Here is a 26,128-nt window from a genome sequence, read left to right on the forward strand (position 1 = left end):
CTATCGATCATCTATCTCTCTATATATATTTCTCTTTCTTGTATCTATGTATTTATGTATCTATGTACCTATGTATGTATGTATCTATCTATCTATCTATCTATCTATCTATCTATCTATCTATCTATCTATCTACAATTTATCATTTCTATTTTTATCTCTATTTTCCTATATATACATTCTCTCACCCGAAGGCAAGAGCTCTTTTTTCTCCACATCACTTTCTTTTTTTTTTAATTCGATATAATTTATTTACATTTCATATGATTTCCCCTTTTCTAGCCCCCCCCCACTCCCCGAAAGTCCCGCAAACCCCCTTCTCTTCCCCTGTCCTCCCACCCACCCCTTCCCACTTCCCCGTTCTGGTTTTGCTGAATACTGTTTCACTGAGTCTTTCCAGAACCAGGGGCCACTCCTCCTTTCTTCTTGTACCTCATTTGATGTGTGGATTATGTTTTGGGTATTCCAGTTTTCTAGGTTAATATCCACTTATTAGTGAGTGCATACCATGATTCACCTTTTGAGTCTGGGTTATCTCACTTAGTATGATATTCTCTAGCTCCATCCATTTGCCTAAGAATTTCATAAATTCATTGTTTCTAATGGCTGAATAGTACTCCATTGTGTAGATATACCACATTTTTTGCATCCACTCTTCTGTTGAGGGATACCTGGGTTCTTTCCAGCATCTGCCAATTACAAATAGGGCTGCTATGAACATAGTAGAACATGTATCCTTATTACATGGTGGGGAGTCTTCTGGGTATATGCCCAGGAGTGGTATAGCAGGATCTTCTGGAAGTAAGGTACCCAGTTTTCGGAGGAACCGCCAGACTGATTTCCAGAGTGGTTGTACCAATTTGCAACCCCACCAGCAGTGGAGGAGTGTTCCTCTTTCTCCACACCCTCTCCAACACCTGCTGTCTCCTGAATTTTTAATCTTAGCCATTCTGACTGGTGTAAGATGAACCACATGGTCATTTCATTGGATGTTGAAAAAGCATTTGACAAAATTCAGCATCCCTTCATGCTTAAAGTCTTGGAGAGAACAGGAATTCAAGGCCCATACCTAAACATAGTAAAAGCAATATACAGCAAACCGGTAGCCAGCATCAAACTAAATGGAGAGAAACTTGAAGCAATCCCACTGAAATCAGGGACCAGACAAGGCTGCCCCCTTTCTCCTTATCTTTTCAATATTGTACTTGAGGTACTAGCTCGGGCAATTCGACAACATAAGGAGGTCAAAGGGATACAAATTGGAAAGGAAGAAGTCAAACTATCATTATTTGCAGACGACATGATCGTCTACCTAAGTGACCCAAAGAACTCCACTAGAGAGCTCCTACAGCTGATAAACAACTTCAGCAAAGTGGCAGGTTATAAAATCAACTCAAGCAAATCAGTGGCCTTCCTATACTCAAAGGATAAGCAGGCTGAGAAAGAAATTAGGGAAATGACCCCCTTCACAATAGCCACAAACAGTATAAAGTATCTTGGGGTGACTCTTACCAAACATGTGAAAGATCTGTATGACAAGAACTTCAAGACTCTGAAGAAGGAAATGGAAGAAGACCTCAAAAAATGGGAAAACCTCCCATGCTCCTGGATCGGTAGAATCAATATAGTTAAAATGGCCATTTTGCCTAACGCACTATACAGATTCAATGCAATACCCATCAAAATCCCAACTCAATTCTTCACAGAGTTAGAAAGAGCAATTATCAAATTCATCTGGAACAACAAAAAACCCAGGATAGCTAAAACTATTCTCAGCAACAAAAGAAAATCTGGGGGAATCAGTATCCCTGACCTCAAGCAATACTACAGAGCAATAGTGTTAAAAACTGCATGGTATTGGTACAGTGACAGGCAGGAGGATCAATGGAACAGGATTGAAGATCCAGAAATGAACCCACACACCTATGGCCACTTGATCCTTGACAAAGAGGCTGAAAACATCCAATGGAAAAAAGATAGCCTTTTCAACAAATGGTGCTGGTTCAACTGGAGGTCAGCATGCAGAAGAATGCGAATTGACCCATCCTTGTCTCCTTGTACTAAGCTCAAATCCAAATGGATCAAGGACCTCCACATAAAGCCAGACACTCTGAAGTTAATAGAAAAGAAATTGGGGAAGACCCTTGAGGACATCGGTACAGGGAGAAAGTTTCTGAACAGAACACCAATAGCGTATGCTCTAAGAGCAAGAATTGACAAATGGGACCTCATAAAATTACAAAGTTTCTGTAAGGCAAAGGACACCATCAAGAGGACAAATCGGCAACCAACAAATTGGGAAAAGATCTTCACCAATCCTACATCAGATAGAGGGCTAATATCCAATATATATAAAGAACTCAAGAAGTTAGACTCCAGAAAACCAAACAAACCTATTAAAAAATGGGGTACAGAGTTAAACAAAGAATTCTCACCTGAAGAACTTCAGATGGTGGAGAAACATCTTAAAAAATGCTCAACTTCATTAGTCATTAGGGAAATGCAAATCCACATCACTTTCAATGCTGCCCCCTTCTTATCCCTTCTGTTAATAGCAATTCTTTTCAAAATAATCACAGTTTGATTTTGAGTTGCATTTCTTTTTTTTTTTTTTTTTTTTTTTTTTTTTTTTTTGGTTTTATGTTTGGTTGGGTTTTTATTAAATATATTCTTTATTTCCATTTCAAATATTGTTCCCTTTCCTCATTCCCTCCCTGAAAATTCCTTACTCTGTCCCCCTCCCACTGCTCACCAATCTACCCACAACCAGTTCCCTGTCCTGGCATTCCCCTATACATCTAGCTTTCTCAGGACCAAGAGCCTCTCCTCCCTTTGATATCTAACAAGGCATCCTCTGCTGCATATGCATCTGGAGCCATGGGTCCCTCCATGTATACTCTTTGGTTGGTGGTTTAGTCCCTGGGAGATCTGGGGTTACTGGATTGTCACGCCCACCCTCGCCCGCAAGGAAGACTCAACACCAGGGAATTTCTTCCTTCTTATGGTTTATTTCGGGAACCTTCAATTAAGCTTATTTCTTCTTTTGGCGGCCCTGAGCTCTCTCCCTGCCTGACCTTATATAGCCTACTCAGCCCCATCTGCCAAGAGAGATAGCCAGCCACTTCCTCATAGGCCAACTAAGTGAATTCTTCATTAGCATGTAAGTGTGATAAGGAATACAGCACACTGCGCATGTACTAAAGTAATTTACTACCAGGGAGCTGCATCTGGCCAGCGCCATCTTGTAATAGAGATGAACAAAAGGTGGCTTACTACACTGGATGGTTCAAATTGTTGTTCCTCCTATGACACTGCAAATCCCTTCACCTGCCCCTGCTGCAAAGTTTATGAGGGCAGTGGTCCTGTCATGTTCAGACGATACTACCATCTTGTCCCTGGCCTCCTCAGGCTCTGACCATTACCATATTTCTATCCTCTCTTCTGAAGTTTTCTGTGAAATTAGAGTGGAACTATGTACTGATTGGTTTTGTGTTTCAACTTGACACAACATGGAGTTATCATGGAGAAAGGAGACGTCCTTGAGGAAATGCCTCCATAAGAACAAGCTGTAAGGCATTTTCTCAATTAGTGATCAAGAGTGGGAGGGCCCCTTGTGGGTGGTGCCATCCCTGGGCTAGTAGTCTTGGGTTCTATAAGAAAGCAAGCTGAGCAAGCTAGGGGAAGCAATCCAATAAGGAACATCTCTCCATGGCCTCTACATCAGCTCCTGTTTCCTGACCTGCTTGAGTTCCAGTCCTGACTTCCTTTTGTGATGAACAACAATGTGAAAGTGTAAGCTGAATAAACCCTTTCCCTCCACCCCCCAAAAATTTCTTTCTCTGCATTAGCATTTTAAAAATTATTTTAATGTCCCCATTTCTTGTATTAGAATTTTTTTATGACAATTGAGCCATTAGTGGTTTGTTCAGAAAGTTTTCCCCTTTGCCAATGTATTCAAGTTTCTTTTCCATTTCTTCTTCTATTAAGTTCAGTATATCTGGTTTTATATAGAGGTCGTTGATCCACTTGGATTTGAGCTTTGTACAAGGTGATAAGTATAGATCAATTTGATTCTTCTACATGCAGACCACAAGTTAGTCCAGCACCATTTGTGGAAGATGTTTTCTTTTTTTCCACTGTAAGGGTTTGGCTTTGAGGACACTTCTTTAACAAAGAAATCTGTTTTGAAATTCAGTCCTTGAAATTTTTATTGAATGTTGAAATTTTTTGAAAATTTAGTTTTAATGTTATATATACTATGATCTCTATATCAACAAGATGAATGTATTTGATATCAACCTCTCAGCATTCAATCAATCAGGATCAATCAATTGGACCTATGGGATACTAATAGTGACTAATAGAAAAAAAAAGAGAGCAATGTCTGCTCAGCCATACTCCATTTCTATTTATATGAGATGTTCTAACAGAGAGTCCTCACCAAGTGCAAATCCTACATTATGTATTTTCATCTTTTAAAAATCTGAGAAATGAGTTTCATCTTAAAAATTATGTCATGTTAAGTTACTACAATAGAAAGTGAGCCAAAACATATATAAAGTATTTTTAGCTAGTAATGAAAGAAGTATTAGAAAGTAGTATTTTCTTTAGAAAAATGCAAAATTTAACATATATTTCAGGTGCTAAAAATCCGTACAATGCGGCTGCACCCATTAGAGTATTGGAAATGTAGGATAGAGGAATCTGAAACCACCACGAACAGGTGTGAGATACATTGACATTGGCTGTCTATTGAAGGGAAGTAATATGAATGACAAAATATCCTTCACCCACAACCTGAATGTGAAGATATTTATGAATCCAGATTTTCATCTTTTTTCATCGCTCAGGAGAGTGCATAGAGGAAAAGTGATAAAAGACTGCATTAGGAAGCAATCAACCACAGCTGTAATAGGAACATTATGTGAATAAATGTCCTAGCTGCTCAAGTAGTCATGAATTGAGCAGAAAAGGGGTACATTAGATATAAAATGAAAGATGATTAGAAAATCAAAGCAGACTTTCATTTCATCCTTATTTAAGTAATCTTAACTGAAAATATATTTTGAAATATTTAGAGAACTAAACTATGATCTAATGTTACTAGATGACATTAATTATTTTCATTTATATATATAGCATGTTTGATAGTTCCAGGAAATTGAACAAACATGAATGATAATAATCCACTATGAAATAATAATGCATGTCATGATATTTTAGATTTGTTTCAAAATGCTTATAAGGTTTAACTCTAGTAGCGCTAATAATCTTATCATCTGATATCATAAAATAATTTCTTTCAAGTTTCAGGTAACATTCAAGTGAGTTACTTAGAATTTTATATAGTATTCTTAAAATTCCCATACTACAAAATGAATTTTAACTATAACATCATTACCTCTGACAGTTCCTTCTTCACCTTGTAAAGTCTACATACTCTTAAGTCTTTGATGATTTCAAATATCCTGACTACAGTCAGGATATTTAGTGTGTAATTTCTACTTTTAACTTTGATGTGTTATAAGTTGAAAAACTAGCCCAAAAAATCTTGTCTAAAGTGTTACCTATTGCTATTTTATGAATCACCCATAACTTTGATCCATCGAAAGTCTGCCAGACTTTCCTGACATTATCTCTGCTAACTTCATTTCTGGATACTGATGGTTGTTCTGAATCACTGCTTATAGGATTTTTTCTCTTTGCCAATGTAATAGAAAATGGTTCTGTCTTTGAATGCTTTCTTACTTTGTTATGTATAGAGCAGACTCTTAATTACACATAGTACTCCTGTGCTCAAGCTGTAAAAGTTTATAGGATATAATTGGAACCCTTAGGAAGAACAGATTGGATATAATTACATAACAGAGAGTAACTTGAAACCATTAGTAGATCTAGATATCTCATCACCTTCTGGTCCCATCCCATACACAAGGTTCTCAAAATACATTCTCCTTCACCTCTTACCTGCCTTCTGACAGAAATCCAATCTTCATTGTTGTTTAGGTACGTTGATATTCAAGCCAAAATGATTCTCTAAGATTGGACGTCAGGACCAAACATCTCTCCGTTCTCAAGTCTAAATTATTCCTGAAAAGGATATCTGCCATTATCACTGATTCTGCTAAGAGGACACACCAAGGCCCAAATAAAGTGTCATATGGGGGTTGTGAAGAAATAGCTAATAGGAGTTAAGATCATTGTGTATTTATGTGGTATTCCACAAAACAGTGGGGGAAAGATGCTATGAAGCCTTTTGAGAAGAAAATGTACAGCATGGAATGCCTAAATAAGTCAATTAAGGATGGTTTTAGTCACTTTCTTGGTTATATCCCATATACCCAAAACTGTTTTATTCAAGTATAAGGATTTATCCATTGTATTTTATGAGTGATTCCTAAAGAATGATAGGAAATACTTTAGACAAGAGCTTTTGGGTTAGTGCTTAACTTATAACACATAGCATCCCTGGAGGCTGAGATATAGCTGAGTATGCAAAGGTAGACAAAATATAGAACCTGGGGACCTCTCATCTCATATATTCTTTGTAAATGTAACTTTTTAATAATAGTGCATCTACACAGTATTCCATAAGCCTGTGTAATGAGGCCATTTGAGAATGAAATTTGCATTATGAAATCCTTAAGTAAATTAAGGATGGTTTTGGTCACTTTCTTGTTTAGAACTCATATACCCCCAAATCATTTCATTTTGGCATAAGGATTTAACCATTTGTGAGTTATTTTATGTGTTTGGGTGTTCTGCATGCATTTACCTCTGTATGACAGGCATACAGTAGCCACAAAGACCAGAGCTTAGTGATAAAACACCAGAAATTGCCATTAGTGATTATTGTGAGCCACTATATAGATGTTGGGAATTGAAGCCCAGGGCTTCTTGACAAGAAAACAGTGATCTTGACTCTTGAGTTCTTTCTTCAGTTACCCAAAAGAACAATTTAGTTTTGCCTAGGTATGGTCCCTTTCCAGAGTCAGTAAAAATGGTAATGCCATTTTCACATATAGATCTTGACTTGAGACCAGACTTTATGCACTCCTAATAATCATAATCTTAAAACTTATCAAAGATATGGAGTATACATGTAGAGACTATTTATACAGTGTATACATAGCTTACATTTATTTATTTATTTATTTATTTATTTATTTATTTATTTATTTATGCATTGCTGAGAACTGCTGGCTTCCAGACAGATACAGTGACTCTGTTGAAACCAGATTTCTATACCTCATGTCCTCTAGAGTTCATAATTCCATTAAAGTATTTATCAAATGTATATAATAATGAGGGCCAAGAATACCAAGTTATTCCCTTCCAGATTCATGGATATAAAACCTGTTTTGAGCTGGACACAGGAGCATACCTATATAATTATATCATTTAAAATTCCATTAGAATCCCAATGTAACAAAAAAGGAAATAAAGTATATATGAGTACTAATGGTATTCTCTGAAATGAGATCAAGTATTGGACTGAAAAGTTTTGTTAGAATAACCTGCCTGTTTGTAAACACAGATAATAATACACAGTGTTGGCATCAGATCCAGGATTTTAGTGGCATGTTACTTATCTCTTTCTCTTCAGTTCCATCAACTCTTTACTCCGTGTTTATATTTCCCTTGAATTTGAAACCATCAAAGGATGAAATAATAAAGAGTATGAGTTTCTAGTAGATCCTCTGGGAATTTGTATGAAACCAAGAGATATCTCCCTCTACCATTTTTAAATTAAAAATATTTTTTAAAATAATATATTCTGATTATAGTTCCCCTCAAATTTTCCCAGGTTCTTCTCTTTTCTCCTTCCACTCAAATCATGACACTTTCTTTCTCTCACTCATTAGAACAGAGACAGGCATGTAAAAATAATTCTAGTGATATATAATTATATAAAATAAAAAGAAACAAATTATACTAGGACAAAACAAAAAAGTATCAGGAAAAATGCGCAAAAACATAGATACAAAACATACATATTTGCAAAAACATAAATCCCATATAAACCACAAAGCTGGAAAAGTACATATATGTTATCTGTAAAGAAGAAAATTCTTGCATTATGAGGTAAAATTCCTCCAAAAATGCAATTGACCTCATTTTGGGTTGGACACCTACTTTTTGGCATAGGGCCTGGCTATAAGAGTAGTTTGTATACTCATTGAAAATTTACTGGAGAATACTCATTTTTCTATTTGCAGTTGGGGTTAGTTTCTGGGTTAAGTATGTGAACTGTGTCCACCTCCTCTTAGTGCTGGGACCCCCATTATGTCCAGACATGTGCAGGCGGTATGCATGATACCACAGTCTCTGTGAGTTAATATTTGCATCAGTCCTAAATTGTTTAGAAAGCGTTCTTTACAAGAACGCTTCTGGCTCTTACAATGTTTGCCCTCCTTACTTAAAGTGTTTCCTTACCCTTGCAGGGAGGGAATTGTTTGAGACACCCCATGTAAGATTTGGTGTTCCTTGGTTCCCCATTCTCTATATATTGTCCAGTTGTGGTTTTCTGTATTTGTTCTCATTTAATGAAAGAGGATTCTTATCTAATGATGGCTGAGTGAGACACTGATCACTAGTTATGGCAGAATGCCTTTAGGTATCATTTTATTATTATCTTCCTTTAATATAAATGTAGTATTTGGCTTTTCTCCAGGTTCCTGGCCTATCAAGTATAAGGTTCTTTAGTACCAAAGCAGCATAAGTGATGGGGTCCAACTCATGGTGTGAACTTTATCAATTAGATAGCAATTGGTTACTTTCACGGGTTTTTGCCAGTATTAGACTACCATGTCTCATAGGCACATCACCACTGACTATCAAAAAGATTATATAAGGGTTGATGCTTAACTTTTTCTTTTAGAAGCATGAAGGATACAAGTAATACTAGTTAGCAAACAAAGCCTCTAGGTAGATACTAGCTTTATCTCTGAATGTTCAATTAGTTGTGTAGGTGTTGCATTTAGCAATAGGGTCTTGCCATCAGTTTGTGGAGAACAAAAGCCAATAGCCTTGGCAATAGACTTGATTGTTTAGGCATCCCCAAAGGGCACCTTTGACAAACAACTCAATTAGATATAACTCATTCCCAGAAATCAAGGCTTAATTTGGTGATGAAAAATAAACAATTGGGGCTGCATTTACTCAAATTATTTGATGATTTCAATTGGCTCACCTTCATATATGTATATACTTTAAGAATCTTCTTTTGGATTAGATTTTCATTGGGTCTTTCAAATGGACCTCACCTTTAGCTGTTCTCACTCTCCCTCTTCCCCATTTGATCCTCTCATCCACAGGTGTCTGTTTTATTTCTCCTCCTTAGGTTTTCCAACTCTCACACTAATTTCTTAAGTCCTAGAGAGACTAGTCATATAAGAGACATATTGCAACAAAATAAAGGTGACTTATAAGCATAAAGCATACTAAGTAGAGAGAAATTCAAAGCATTTGAGCATATCAACTAAATCAGTATCTCAATTAGGATTCCACTATTGTAAAGAGACACCATGACCAAGGAAACTTTTATAAAAGAAAACATTTACTTGATGTTGGCTTACAGTTTCAGAGATTTAGTCTGTCATCATCACAGTGGGAAACATGGCAGTGTTCAGGCAGACATGATGCTGGAGAAGGAACTGTGAGTTGTATATCTTTATCTGGATGCAGGAGAAGGGGACTGTGTGCAATACTCAGTGTACTATGAACATAGAAAGTCCCAAAGCGTGCCCCCACAGTGACACATTAGCTCCAATAAGACCTCACCTGTCCCAACAATGCCACAACTCCTATCGAACCACTCCCTATAGGACAAGCATTCAAACACATGAGCCTTTGGGAGTCGTATGTAATCAAATGACCGCAATCAGGAAAATGACAAAATTGTCCATTCTCTCCATTCAATATAGTATTTAAAGACTTATCTGTAACAAGACAACTGAAAGAGGTCAAGTGGAAAAAAGATAAAGGGAAGAAATCAAAATATCTCTATAAGTAGATTATAAGAGTATATACTTAGTGGCACTAAAAATTCTACCAGAAATTTCCTAGAGTTGATAAATAATTTCAGGAAATTACAGGATGCAAAATTATTCCACAGAAATGAGTACACATCATATATAAAAAAACTGACTGAGAAATGATGGAAACAAATACCTTTTATAATAGCCTCCAACATATATATAGGAATACATTTATTCAAGCAAGTGAAAGACTTGAGACTCCAAGAAGTTGGGCAGACTGGTGATATAGGGGTAGGATGAGGACATCCTCTTGGATATGGGGGAGAAGGTATGCTATGAGGAACAATAAAAGGGTGGACCAGGAGGGAGATAAATAAAAAATATTAAATAATAATAATAATGATGATAATAATAATAATAACAATAACCTAAATACATTGACTAAAGAAATTGAGGAACATTTAGAAGATGAAAAAATCACCCATGACCAGGGATCAATAGTATTATCATAGTAAAATTGGCCATCCTGGAGCTAGAGAGATGATTCAGTGGTTAAGAGGGCTGAGCTCAATTCCTAGACACCTACCACATGGTGTCTCACAACCAGCTGTCATGGGATCTGATGTCCTCTTCTGGAGAGTCTGAAGAGAGCAATGATGTACTCACATACACAAAATGAATGAATAAATCTTTTTAAGAATATCCATAGTAACAGAGTCAGTCTACAGATGAATATAATATCTGTTAAAATCCCAAGACAATTCTTTACAGAACTTGAAAGGGCAACTTTAGGGTCACTAGAAAAATGCAGACTGCCCTGGATAACTAAAACAACCGTATATAATAAAAGAATTTCTGTAAATATCTTACACCTGATCTCAAATTTAGTACAGAGCTATAGTAATGAAAACAATATTGTATTAGCAGAATTATTATAGTAGTCAATTGAACTGAATCAAAGACCCAGACATAAACTTACACACATATGGGCACATGAAACTATTCTCTGGAGAAACAGCATCTTCAACAAATTGTGCTGGTTAAATTAAATGGCTATATTTAGAAGAATATAAATGGATCTATACTTGTTTCTCTACACAAAACTTAACTCCAAATGGATATTTAGACCTCAACATGGGACCGGATGTACTGAGGCTGATAGAAATGAAAGTGGGAAAGTGTTGAACTCATAAGGATTTCATCTTACATCAAGCAGAATGGATATGATCAATAAATGGCAACTCATGGTGATAAAAATGCTGAATATGGAGAATTTTAATCTATTGATGGTGAGAATTTGAACTTGTAGATCCACTATGGAAATTAGTGGGTCAGCAACTCATAAAGCCAGTAATTGATCTAGATATGGCCATATACCGTCAGGACTTTATATCCTACAACAGAGACACTTGCTAATCCATGTTCACTGTTGTCCTACTTATAAAAGTCAGAATGGTAAAAAGACCAGATGTTGATAAATGGACAAAAATATAGTACACTTATACAAGGGAATACCACTCAGATTTTAGGCAAAACAAAACCATGTGTTTAATTATATATGGACTTAAGCTGCTAAATCTTCAAAAAGATGGGTAAAATCCATATTTTCTTCTTCATAAGTAATCTCAATGTGTTCAAGCTTTTTTCTCTTTAATTGTCATATGAAAAATAAATGTAAATATTGCTTAATTTTTTAACATTAGATTAATATAAAATTGACAATTGTGACATATATTCTTTTAAAATTAGTTTGAAAAGCCATGCCTGTTAAAATTCCCACATGTTTCACGGACACTTTACTGAGACCTCATACCTAAGGTTAAGGTTCATTGTCAGTTGATGGTGAGAAAAGAAGAGTCGCTTCCATTTTGGAGATTCCACAGTTGGTAGGTTGTACATGCTCCATTGTATATGGAATAAATGTCCACCTGCATATAGTAAGCGCTAATTGAACTTTAAGTTATCAATAACAACTTTTTAAATGTATGTAGTTGGGGAGAGAAGGGCTGAAGTCCTTATAGAGTGTTGGAGGGAGGGATTGTGGTGGATGTATATGATGAGAATAAATTTTATGTGTATGAGTGTAACATTTTAAAAAGGAATAAGTTCTATTATGTAAAAGAGCTGTATGCACATTACCATGAAAATGTGGTTTCCTTGAAAATGCACACTGAAGATTTCAGGAAATATCACTGCAAAAGTATTGCCTTCTAAGTCATTGGTGAGAGATGAAAATACTTTAATGCCAAAATTAATCTAGGATATGTATTCAGAAAACTGAAAGCACTTCAGTCTTTATTCACATAACTATAGTTTTATATTGAATATTGGACTAGTATTTGATTTATTGTTTCATGTATGTTTTTCAGTATTTTCTCCTTGTTTTTTCATGTACCAAGTTCAATTGTTGATTCTTTCATTTTTGCAAATAATTGCACTTCTCCAGTGAAATTTTATTCTTTAAGAAAACTTTTTTTAACTTCTAAAGTTCTGTCTTTCATGTATGCTATGAGACATTTCTAGTTTTCATCCCTTTCAATGTTACTTGTAAATTTATTGTTTTGTGATTGATGCTTTCAATGAAAATATTCTAATAACTAAATCACATTCACTATTTCTGCCTTTTACAAACCAAGTGAATTTACTTTCCTGACATGACAAGACGTTTTCAGAAGTAACAGTCACTTGTTTAGTAGTTTTGTGCTGTTTTAGGTGGGAGTGAATTTTATGCTGCCTTTTCATCCAAGGTCACAAATTCCTGTAAAGAAGAAACAATTTTTCATTTCCATTTGTTGAGTTGGTCAGGTTTATTAAGCAAACAAAACCTTGGTTTGGTTTGGTTAAACTAGGCTCTCCTCTCATGTATTTTTTTGTTTGTTTTTTTTTTTTGTTTTGTTTGCTTTTGTTTTTGTTTTTGACAAAGGGATAGGTTTATCTGTGATTTCAGTTTGCTTACTCTCAGGTGCTCTACGTGGAAAAAAGGCAACACAAAGAAAAACCAAGCCCCTTACAGCCATGGTTTTGTATCTAACCTGTATCTTTAAAAATCCCATGTCTCTGTTGACTAAGTTAAGGGGCTTTAGTTGTCACACAGACAAAAAGAAATTGATATCAACTGCATAGTAACCAAATTATTTCTTAGTCTATTTGCAATTTTATAGCAATTAACTCAAATTTTCTGTGTCTTTTCTTCTATTTGCTTTGCAGTGCTGATTAATAAATAATTATGGTAATGATTGCAATGATAACTTGACATGATAAGCCCAAATTTTCAGCTCTTCTGTCCTAAACATGAATTTTCCTAGATTTTGCTGATTGCCTCATAGTCAAAAGACAAACAGAGGACATGCTGAGAAAGTTGATTTGCTCAGCCAACACTACACTTGAAAGATGAGGATGCAACTCTGGAGTGTTGAGGTTAGATAGCAAGATAGCTTGAGAAGCTAGTGCCAAGAATGACTGCCCTGGCTCTGTCATAAACTTTCTTTGTGTTGAGGATTGAACATAGAACTCTGTGCATGCTAATAATGTACTTCATCACTGAGATGTAAAATATTTCAAAATCAAGGAATTCTATTTGTTTTATTTCTCATTCAGTCTGTGTGTTATGACCCAAGGTAAAAAGGTGAATTTACATTCTCCTTGCATTGTACAATTCAGGTGCCCAGTCCCTAAGATACTGAGCTCATCTGTCTGTTGAGAATTAACTCTTAAATTTTTGAAATGCCACAGTAGATGTCCTATCATACTGCTTCATTAACTGTGGAGGGAAAACTCCACAAAAACAAGGCAGATTGTAACAGCCCTGACCTCTACTTTACATTACCATATATAGATAAGTTACTAAAGTTGTCAGGGCTTCACTATCTGATCATGCACTAAATAATATTACTTGTTAGCAAAATAATTATATTACAAGTAATATTACTTTTTAGTAAAAGAAAAGATATATGTCATAACTGAGTGCATCACATATCTTTTTTTTTCTTTTTTTTAATTCGATATAATTTATTTACATTTCAAATGACTTCCCCTTTTCTAGCCCCCCCACTCCCCGAAAGTCCTGCAAGCCCCCTTCTCTTCCCCTGTCTTCCCACCCACCCCTTCCCACTTCCCCGTTCTGGTTTTGCTGAGTACTGTTTCACTGAGTCTTTCCAGAACCAGGGGCCAATCCTCCTTTCTTCTTGTACCTCATTTGATGTGTGGATTATGTTTTGGGTATTCCAGTTTTCTAGGTTAATATCCACTTAATAGTGAATGCATACCATGATTCACCTTTTGAGTCTGGGTTACCTCACTTAGTATGATATTCTCTAGCTCCATCCATTTGCCTAAGAATTTCATGAATTCATTGTTTCTAATGGCTGAATAGTACTCCATTGTGTATATATACCACATTTTTTGCATCCACTCTTCTGTTGAGGGATACCTGGGTTCTTTCCAGCATCTGGCAATTATAAATAGGGCTGCTATGAACATAGTAGAACATGTATCCTTATTACATGGTGGGGAGTCTTCTGGGTATATGCCCAGGAGTGGTATAGCAGGATCTTCTGGAAGTGAGGTGCCCAGTTTTCGGAGGAACCGCCAGACTGATTTCCAGAGTGGTTGTAGCAATTTGCAACCCCACCAGCAGTGGAGGAGTGTTCCTCTTTCTCCACACCCTCTCCAACACCTGCTGTCTCCTGAATTTTTAATCTTAGCCATTCTGACTGGTGTAAGATGAAATCTTAGGGTTGTTTTGATTTGCATTTCCCTAATGACTAATGAAGTTGAGCATTTTTTAAGATGCTTCTCCGCCATCCGAAGTTCTTCAGGTGAGAATTCTTTGTTTAACTCTGTACCCCATTTTTAATAGGGTTGTTTGGTTTTCTGGAGTCTAACTTCTTGAGTTCTTTATATATATTGGATATTAGCCCTCTATCTGATGTAGGATTGGTGAAGATCTTTTCCCAATTTGTTGGTTGCCGATCTGTCCTCTTGATGGTGTCCTTTGCCTTAGAGAAACTTTGTAATTTTATGAGGTCCCATTTGTCAATTCTTGCTCTTAGAGCATACGCTATTGGTGTTCTGTTCAGAAACTTTCTCCCTGTACCAATGTCCTCAAGGGTCTTCCCCAGTTTCTTTTCTAGTAGCTTCAGAGTGTCTAGCTTTGTGTGGAGGTCCTTGATCCATTTGGATTTGAGCTTAATACAAGGAGACAAGGATGGATCAATTCACATTCTTCTGCATGCTGACCTCCAGTTGAACCAGCACCATTTGTTGAAAAGGCTATCTTTTTTCCATTGGATGTTTTCAGCCTCTTTATCGAGGATCAAGTGGCCATAGGTGTGTGGGTTCATTTCTGGATCTTCAATCCTGTTCCATTGATCCTCCTGCCTGTCACTGTACCAATACCATGCAGTTTTTAACACTATTGCTCTGTAGTATTGCTTGAGGTCAGGGATACTGATTCCCCCAGATTTTCTTTTGTTGCTGAGAATAGTTTTAGCTATCCTGGGTTTTTTGTTGTTCCAGATGAATTTGATAATTGCTCTTTCTAACTCTGTGAAGAATTGAGTTGGGATTTTGAAGGGTATTGCATTGAATCTGTATAGTGCTTTAGGCAAAATGGCCATTTTAACTATATTGATTCTACCGATCCATGAGCATGGGAGGTTTTCCCATTTTTTGAGGTCTTCTTCCATTTCCTTCTTCAGAGTCTTGAAGTTCTTGTCATACAGATCTTTCACATGTTTGGTAAGAGTCACCCCAAGATACTTTATACTGTTTGTGGCTATTGGCATCACATATCTTTTATTCCCCTTTTACATATATCCAAAGTTACTTATATTCCTCCACTGCCTATATTTCCACTGCAGATTGTTTCATTTTACTGTTTGCTTAAATTGTATATTTAAGTATTTTATGTTCTCCTTATTTAGTTATACTGCTTAATTTCTACAAGTTTGAGAATTTTCTATTTATCATTATATAACTCATCTATAATGCTATTATTTTGCCAACGAACAAGATTCTTGTTGAAACACTTAGAAATTTATAGCCTCATTGATAACCTTGGATATTTTTTAAAGTATACTTAAAAAGATTCTATGTTATCTTTAGATAGAATATCCTGCATATATAATTTAACTGGGAGATGTTATATGTTTACGTATTTCCTAAATATTTGTGAAGTTTAACTTTACATGACAGTTTGAATCAGCTAACAGAGGCCCAGGGATAAGGATAAAACATAATATCATTTGACTTTATCCATAAAATGGTTTCCAAAAAGCAGCATTGATTTTATTCAAGTTGTCAAAGAAAAGAATCCTTCCATGCATAGGTAGACATTATATAATTCATTGAACATGTCAATATAACAAAAGAAAAGAGATGTTAAAGTTAGAAAATCATTTATGTCCTTTCTGCTATCTGCACCTTCACATTCTAATACAGATCAGGACACACATCATTGACTACTGGGTTTCCAAGTCTTTAGAACTTTAATAACATATTACTGGAATATTTGAGGTCCCTAACCTATAAACAATAGACTGTCAAACAAGATTCCATAATTACAGCACTTAATCAAATTCACTGAATCTATGTCTAATTTTCTTGATGTATCTACCTTTTCATCAAATCATCTGTATATACTTCTAATATGTTTCTCTAGATGAACATAAAGAATACAACAGAAAACTACAAATAAATTGTAATCATAATGTCTTAGGTAATTGTGGTAGATAGCTTTTAAGATTATTTTGAATGAGCATGGCTTTCTTATATTCAGTCTGGACTACTTGTCTCATAATAAATTAAGTTACACAAGAGGGACAACATATAATTTGCATAAATTAAATCACAAAAAAATACCAAGGTTTTTAAATATGAAGAATCTGGGTCTGTTCTCTTCAGCTCTTTTGTTCTGGAACAAACAAGTTATCATATCCTGAAATCCAATCCAAGTTCTACTGTAACAAGGATGAGTTTTAGATTTGAAAATAAATACACTTGGAAGTGGATCATCATTCACTTGAACTATAAAACAGTAGTAACTCTGGCTGACACTTTGATTAGTATTTACAATAGATTCTGAGCCATAGCTACCTAGGTTAGCCACCCCAAATTTCCTGACATAAAATTCATCTGCAGGATAATGATGCTGCTTTCATTAGTTAGGGTAATTTGAAGTAGCAATAGGTAACTAATATATACTGGTGGTTATGAAAATGTGTTATCATTTGTTTCTTCTCTAAGAATGTTCCTAATTCACTGTCCATCTTCATTTGTTACAAAGTCCATCTTTATGAAAAACACACATTTAAAAACCACCAAGAACAACTCTGTGGTGGACAAATGTTCTCCATATTTCTGGTGCTCAACACATGAAACAAGCATTATTTCAAGTCATTAAGTCATGGACACTGACTTTCATTTTAATATCTTCTAATGAGTTATTTTATTGTATCTAATGAAGAATAACACAAACAAGACTAGAAAGAGAAAGATGAAGGAAAAAAGGAGAGATTAAAGGTGTGGCAAAGTTAGAAACAAGGAAACTGACTTGGAGCTGAGTTTCTCTGAAGACGTGTGAATATTAAATTATTTTTGCAAAAAAAATCATAGATAGTTTTTCTTTAGAACATCCAAATATTTATCTCAGAAATTTTAAACAGTTTTCGTGGAATAAAGTCACTTAAATTAGACACTTGTTGGAATACTATAGACAAAATCCATTGTAACTTATCTTCTACCACTTTCAATTTGGAGAAAAAGGTCAAGTGCATAATCCTGACAGCTATGATTTTGAAAGAATATAGTTGGGTTATGGACTTCATGCAAAGTTCTGAAATATTTGGGAATCATTATTTACAAATACAAATCAAATTATTTGAAGCCATTTCCAAGTTAAAAGTTGAGATAGAATGTTTCAAGGAAATACCTGTTGCCTGAGCAACATATTTATCATATTTATTTCACAGTGCTATATCTTTTTGTATTTGTAAATAGGAAATGTGTGTGTGTGTGTGTGTTTATACTGTTTATGATCATATGTATCCATCCAGTATTCCCCATGCTGTTTTTAATATCTGCTAGTGTTCATAATCATGCATTGGATAGTTTATTCCTATATTAATGTTGTATACATGAATGCCACCATGGTGATACTCATTTATCACAGATACCTTCTAATTACAGACTAAGTTTATACAAGATTTTAAGTTAATATATTTAATTTTATTGCCAGGCATGATGGCATATGTCTTTAATGACAGCATTAAGAAGGCCTACTTGAAAGTTCAAATCCAACCGAGTCTACAAAGTTCCAGTCTAGGTAGAAGTGCATAGTGAGACATTGACTAAAAGGGAATTGTAGTATATAAAATATATAGGGAATAATTTTAACTCTTGTATTTCAATGTTTTGCTAACTTAATTTTTAAAAATGCATACCTAAAGAATATGTATAACAATAATTTTAAACTTATAGTGATGATTAAAATGGTTTTATAAATGAAAGGTACAAATAAAATTATTAATGTTGGGCATGGGAAAATATATTTGGTATTTAAGATAATAATGTACTATCAAAACTGTAATTATAAGCATCAGAACTTTTGTTGTTAAAACTCAATTCTTGTTTTAGTGTACAACATGGTATAAAAATACATTTGTTTTTTAAAAATTCATTCTAAGAAATTAACCTGTCCCACTAATTGAAGTCATTATCTGACAATCTCTGCAATATCCCATCAGGCTCTCAATTACACTGATCAGTTTATGGTGAGACTGAAGGATTTAAAACCAATCAATAGTAGTACTCATTCTACTTTCTGTTAAATCTTTTTATCTTCTGTGACTAACAGTACCTGCTTAATAAGACATGGATAATCAGGGCATTTAGAACTGACATGGCTTCTAAGAGAGCAGCAGCAGAGGAGCTTCCACAATAAAATTTAATTTTAACAAAAGGAAATACAGTCTCTCTCTTTAGCCTAGGCAGTTGATTGTCTTACTAATTAGAATAAACTCTGACTATGCAAAGCAAAATTCAGTAAAACCAAATCCCCTAAACAGGCATCTTCTCAATCTTATGTCACAGCATAATCTTAAAGTCATTTCTGAAACCTAAATTTGTTATCTATCCTTTTTTTTTGTAAGTTTCTTCGTAGCATTATATTGGTTATATTTCTTACAAAAATAGTTGGTTCATTAATTAAAGTACAAGACTCTAATGTTGACAGACTTTTCTGAGTTTCTAACACTTGCAGTCAATAAGCAGACTCTCATAAATCTGCTCTCATAAATCTGCAGCTGTGGATATGGTCTACATAATTAAATTAAGACTTAAACAAAATCTTTTAACTGCCTCATTTTTATTGTGTATTTTAAAATCCTCACCATGTATTTTTGAATAATTTGGGCTTTAAAGGTGTTTATAATAAGTAATGTGCAAGCTTATTTGTCAACAATAGCTCAAATGTACTTTTCTAGATCTGTCTGAAAATATGTTCACTCAGATGAAATCTTAGCACTTAGGAGGCAGAGGCAGGTGGATTTCTGAGGTCAAAGCCAGCCTGGTCTAGGAAGTGAGTTTCAGGACAGCCAGGGCTATACAGAGAAACCATGTCTTGAAAAGCAACAACAACGAAAAAGGAATAATGAATTTTAGTTCTATTACTTAGATCTGTTATATAGTCATAGAGTAAACCTTGTTTTTATGGATTTGTCAGTTTTCTAATTAGAACTGTTTCTTAGCTATGTAACTTAAGCACTATAGTAATTATGCTCAGAGATAGGGTAGACGAATCAAGGCAAGTAAGAACATAAAGGAGAGGGAGGATAGAATATATTTCTGATCAGCATTGCATTTAAACTCCTTTATCAAAACTAGCAGAGATGCTCACCATCTTGAAGATGTATATGAAGACTGATTGACAAACTCTCAGATACAAAATTTAGAAAATTACGAGGACCAAATGTATGTTTTAGAATCTCATAATATATAATAATAATAATAATAATAATAATAATAATACAAGAAAAAATTAATTTTAAAGGAAGGAGCCTAGGTTGGGTACAGAAAATACATTTATTCTGAGAGCCATGGAATGCGTTCATTACTATTACTTTGAGATTGTGTTTTCTTCTCCAACATTTTCTTCACAAAGATTCAGTATAAGAAAAGATAGAAGAAGAATTAATACATGCTGATTCCTTTAGTATTTTGAAGTTCAGATGATTTAATTTCATGCATTTTTGGTATAGACACTGATTAATCAGTCAGAATTTATGACATGCTAGTTTGTTTAATACAGTCTGTGAAGTATTTTCAGGTCAAGAATATGCTACTTTCAGGTTTTTTGTTATTGCTTAAAATTACTTTATTATTTCCTGTGTGCCTTAGGATGTTATTTTCAATTTTTATAAAAAATATTCTTTGTACCAAGCTCAAATCCAAATGGATCAAGGACCTCCACATAAATCCAGACACTCTGAAGTTAATAGAAGAGAAACTGGGGAAGACCCTTGAGGACATCGGTACAGGGAGAAAGTTTCTGAACAGAACACCAATATCGTATGCTCTAAGAGCAAGAATTGACAAATGGGACCTCATAAAATTACAAAATTTCTGTAAGGCAAAGGACACCATCAAGAGGACAAATCAGCAACCAACAAATTGGGAAAAGATCTTCACCAATCCTACATCAGATAGAGGGCTAATATCCAATATATACAAAGAACTCAAGAAGTTAGATTCCAGAAAACCAAACAACCCTATTAAAAAATGGGGTACAGAGTTAAACAAAGAATTCTCACCTGAAGAACATCGGATGGCGGAGAAGCATCTTAAAAAATGCTCAACTTCATTGGTCATTAGGGAAATGCAAATCAAAACAACCCTGAGATTTCACCTTACACCAGTCAGAATGGCTAAGATTAAAAATTCCGGAGATAACAGGTGTTGGAGAGGATGTGGAGAAAGAGGAACACTCCTCCACTGCTGGTGGGGTTGCAAATTGGTACAACCACTCTGGAAATCAGTCTGGCGGTTCCTCTGAAAACTGGGCACCTCACTTCCAGAAGATCCTGCTATACCACTCCTGGGCATATACCCAAAATATTCCCCAGCATGTAATAAGGATACATGCTCTACTATGTTCATAGCAGCCCTATTTATAATTGCCAGATGCTGGAAAGAACCCAGGTATCCCTCAACAGAAGAGTGGATGCAAAAAATGTGGTACATCTACACAATGGAGTACTATTCAGCCATTAGAAACAATGAATTCATGAAATTCTTAGGCAAATGGATGGAGCTAGAGAACATCATACTAAGTGAGGTAACCCAGACTCAAAAGATGAATCATGGTATGCACTCACTAATAAGTGGATATTAACCTAGAAACCTCGATTACCCAAAACATAATCTACACATCAAATGAGGTACAAGAAGAAAGGAAGAGTGGTCCCTTGTTCTGGAAAGACTCAATGAAGCAGTATTCAGCAAAACCAGAACGGGGAAGTGGGAAGGTGTGGGTGGGAGGACAGGGGGAGAGAAGGGGGCTTACAGGACTTTTTGGGAGTGGGGGGGCTAGGAAAGGGGAAATTATTTGAAATGTAAATAAAAAATATACCAAATAAAAAAAATTAAAAAAAATATTCTTTGTATTCTCATGAGGATTACATTGAACTGTTTCATTTCTTTGGGTAATATAGACTTTGCAAAAATATGTATTATTCTAATATGTGAATATTGGATATATTTTTAACTTTTTACCATTTGTCTCTGTAATACTTTTAACGAAATAATTCACTTCTTTCATTATGTGTTTAGATTTTTAAAAAAAATATTGTAACTTTTTTCTTCTCTCTTGATTTTTTATTGGATATTTTATTTATTTTCATTTCAAAATATATCTCCTTTTCCAGTTTCCCAAAATCACCTTCCAACCCATCCTCCTGCTACTATGAGGGTGTGCACCCACCCACCTACTCCTGCCTCCAGGCCCTCACATTCCCCTACACTGGGGCATCGAGCCTTCACAGGACCAAAGGCCTTTCCTCTCATTGATGCCTGACAAGCCCATGCTCTGCTACAAATGCCGTTGGAGCCATGGATCCCTCCTTGTGTACTCCTTGGTTGGTGTTGTAGAACCTGTGAGCTCAGGGTAGTTGATACTGTTGTTCTTCTTTGTTCTGTTCCTTTCAGTTATTGTGCATGACTTTCTTTTATTCTGATAGACAGAAATTTTATGAGGAATATGGTACCAAAATAAGTTACTTAGGATGATTGACTTCTAATATACTCTGGCATAGCATAGTTATACGTGTTTATGATACAGCAATGAAACACTGAAAAGTTAGTTAACAGAACAGAAAATGCTGGTAACTCATGGTTTTGGAGTATTTCCTGTTTTGAATCCAAATAGTCATGCTCATGCCTCATTTTATGCTGCTGCACTTGACTAACATATTTGTGACTAAGAAAAGGAAGTAGAGTATGTTATAAATGCCAGCATTAACAAGCTATAGAAATAAAATTATAACAATATGATTTGATAAGTGCTTCCTTACATGGATAAACATTATTTTAATTAAAATAACTTATGACAAACTATTTTTATATCGTAGAAAGGTTTTTACCTTGAATGACTTAGAAATTTCTTGGCCCATGTTAGGTGCTTTGTATTACCACAGGGTCTCAATATTAAAAAATTTTATAATATTTATAAATCTTGCTATTTGTAATAATGAATGTCTGAATTCCATTTTCCTGAATGCCTTCAAAAGTTATTCTTATAAGAGAAAATTATATGTCTTGGGAAGCTGATGTCTGTTTCCTAAATGTTTCAAACTATAATACTTTGCTGTAATCCTCAGATTACAACATTTTTTTGTGTGTGTGTGAAACTTTAGTTGAAAAGTGAAAGTCACTTCGAGAATCTGTCATTTTCTTATGTTCTCACTCTTTCTAAACACTTACAACTCTCTAGATTGTGGCAAATACCTAACATTTTCTTGAGTTTCAAAATAGCAATGAAACTTTTTAGCATTTTCTCTCCCCATGGTTTTGTTCAAGCTATAATACTGTATGTTTTTCCTTTTTTATTTATAATTGATTTTCAACTTTGCCCCTTTTATTTAAATTAATTTATATCAATGAAACATATGCCTGTTAATAGAATACTATGTTATGTTTGTTATATCTATGACAGACAGTTTTGATTGTCAACATCATTAGATTAAAAATGTATAGGATATTGAAGTATCTCTTTGGGTGTGTCTTTCAGGACTTCTCACAGATATCTTTAAATAAAAGAGAAGACATATTGTGAGAAAGATAAAGACATCCATGGTACAAGAGTCCAAGACTGAAGGCATGATGATAAAACACTGCCAAATGCTATTATTGCTTTTCTATGCTTCCTGGTCTACTTCTATGAGATCCACAACTCTCATGCTACTGAACCCAAGAAGTCTCAGGCTTGCATACATTTCCTACCATAACTGACTACTACCCAATAATGTGTGAACCAACAGCATTCCTTCCTCCCGAGGAGTTGCTCTCGTCAGGTATTTGCTAATGGCATAAAGGAAGCTAACAAATACAACATATATAGAATTTGTTATGCCTATACTTTTAGAAATTTCTTTTTTTAAATGTTATATATTCTTTGTTTACATTCCAAATGATTTCCCCTTTCCCAGTTTCCCCCTCCCTGTAAGTCCCATAAGCCCTCTTCCTTCTGCCCATTCCCCAGTCACTCCCCTCCCATTTCTCTGTCCTGGTAATCCCCTACAATGCTTGGTCAAGCCTTTTCAGGACCAGGGTCCTCTCCTTCCTTCTTCTTTGGAATAATTTGATATGTCAACTGTGTCTTGAGTATTCAGAGCCTCTGGGCTAATTAATATTCACTTATCAGTGACTGCATTCCACATGTGTTCTTTTGTGATTGGTTTACCTCACTTAAGATACTATTTTCCAGTTCCAAACATTTGCCTAAAATTTCATGAATTCATTGTTTTTAATTGCTGAGTAGTATTCCATTGTGTAAATATACCACATTTTCTGTATCCATTCCCCTACTGAGGGACATATGGTTTCTTTCCAGCTTCTGGCTATTATAAATAAGTCTGCTATGAACATAGTGGAGCATGTATCCTTATTGCATGCCAGGGAATCTTCTGGGTATATTACCAGGAGTGGTAAAACAGGGTCCTCCAGAAGTGTCATGCCTAGTTTTCTGAGGACCTGCCAGACTGATTTCCAGAGTGGTTATACCAGCTTGCAATCCCACCAGCAGGGAGGAGTTTCTTTTATTTGGGGATTAAAATTATATATTCAAGCTTTCCATTTCCATTTCTATTAGAATATATATATATGTGTATATCCTGTGTACACATATATATCCTATATATTCTATTATTATATATTAGTGTGTATATATATACACTAATAGACTAGATTAAGCCTATTAAGCATATCTAATTATCTTTTGAACTATCAGCTCTTTATGGAAAAAAAATTCAAAAAAACTTCTATTCTAACTTTCTCAAATGTACATTTACTGTTGTCATCTGGAGACACCCTGCTGTGTGATTGTACCCAAAACCATCTTGCTCCCTTCCAAACAAAATTTTCTTCCTGCTAATTACTTCAATTAACTCTTGCCCCATATGTGTGTGCCTTTTCTTCAGTATGGCTACTATTACTCTGCTCTAAAGGTTAACAGAAATATATTTCCATCCCACACCTATGTGAGACTGGGTGGTTTATGTCATTATTGTGCATTGATATTTCATTTGAAAAATCAAATCACATCCCCATGCTTGGTGATAAAAACAATAAACACTCACTCATTTGTATCAGCCACCTAAGCCAAGAAACAGCCAGAATTAGAAGCAACTTTAAACTTTTAAGTTTGTCATTAGTCAAATCTTACTTCACAAAGTACAGTACTATATTTTTATATCACAATCACAATTCTGTCTCATATTTTGCTTTCTTATTCACATTAGGGTTAAATACCTAGATATAAATTAATTAAAATATTTTGAACAGTATATATCAGATCATGGAATGAATATTCAGGGCTGAGTGTTTCATTTTATTTCATGTGACTCATTGCTTTTACTTCTGTTGTACTACATTTATAGTGCTTAACATGAAAAGTGAAACCTGCTCTGCTTTCTTTCAAATCTGAGTAGCAGTTATGTGTCCATAGTTAAGTAACTAAACAATGGTCCCTCTGCTCGTATTCATGCAGAGAGCTCTTACATATAAAGATACTGCCAAGGATGTTCTTCCTTCATCTGAGATAATTTTTCTTATTCTTTAAGTAGACAGACAGACAAACACACACATACATACACATACACACACACCACTCACACACCACATTCACTCAGAGGGATATGTTATATAACTTATTTTGTTCAGTATGTGTACTCTTCTTACTATATGGAAATTCCATAGATTATAATAAAAAAGAAATCATTCTGGCTTCTTCCTTCATAGCCATCCTGTTTTCATACTTGTGTGGATCTTACTTTTCTTTCTTTTTAGTGTTTGAGAATTCTATACAATTCTTTGATTCTTCTACCACTATTTCCTCCTTACTTCATGACTTTGTGTTTGTGTTTGTGTGTATGTGTGTGTGTGTGTGTGTGTGTTTGGTTGATTGGTTAATACTCATTGAGTCCACTTAGGGCTTCCAGCCTGTTAATGTATTTTAGGATATTTAAGTATGTGTAGTCTTTCAAGAGTGAGCATCTTGGGAGAGGGTGATTCTCTTTTTTGTAGAAGCAGTGAAGTAGGCAATGTCATTAACTCCTAAGCTGCATGTGGGAAATATGACTAAACACCCTTCCATGCTGGAATTTTTTGTACTTGACCTTGTATGTGTCTTGTACATCATGTCACAACTGCTGTGAATTCATATGTGCAACTTCCCTGTTGTTTCCAAAAAATCTATTATTGTAGTAACCTGCTTCCTCTGTCTCTTAGAATTCATCAACAATCCCTTGCATGATGATCCCATTTTCGTGACACAGTCATGTTTAGTGTGCTGGTACAAAGAGAGATGTGTTACCTGTCACATGGTCATATAACAGATGATATAATGTGTAGTACCTAATTATTATGATTAATAATAA

Source organism: Apodemus sylvaticus, chromosome 12 (assembly GCF_947179515.1).
Source record: "Apodemus sylvaticus chromosome 12, mApoSyl1.1, whole genome shotgun sequence".
Lineage (NCBI taxonomy): Eukaryota > Metazoa > Chordata > Mammalia > Rodentia > Muridae > Apodemus > Apodemus sylvaticus.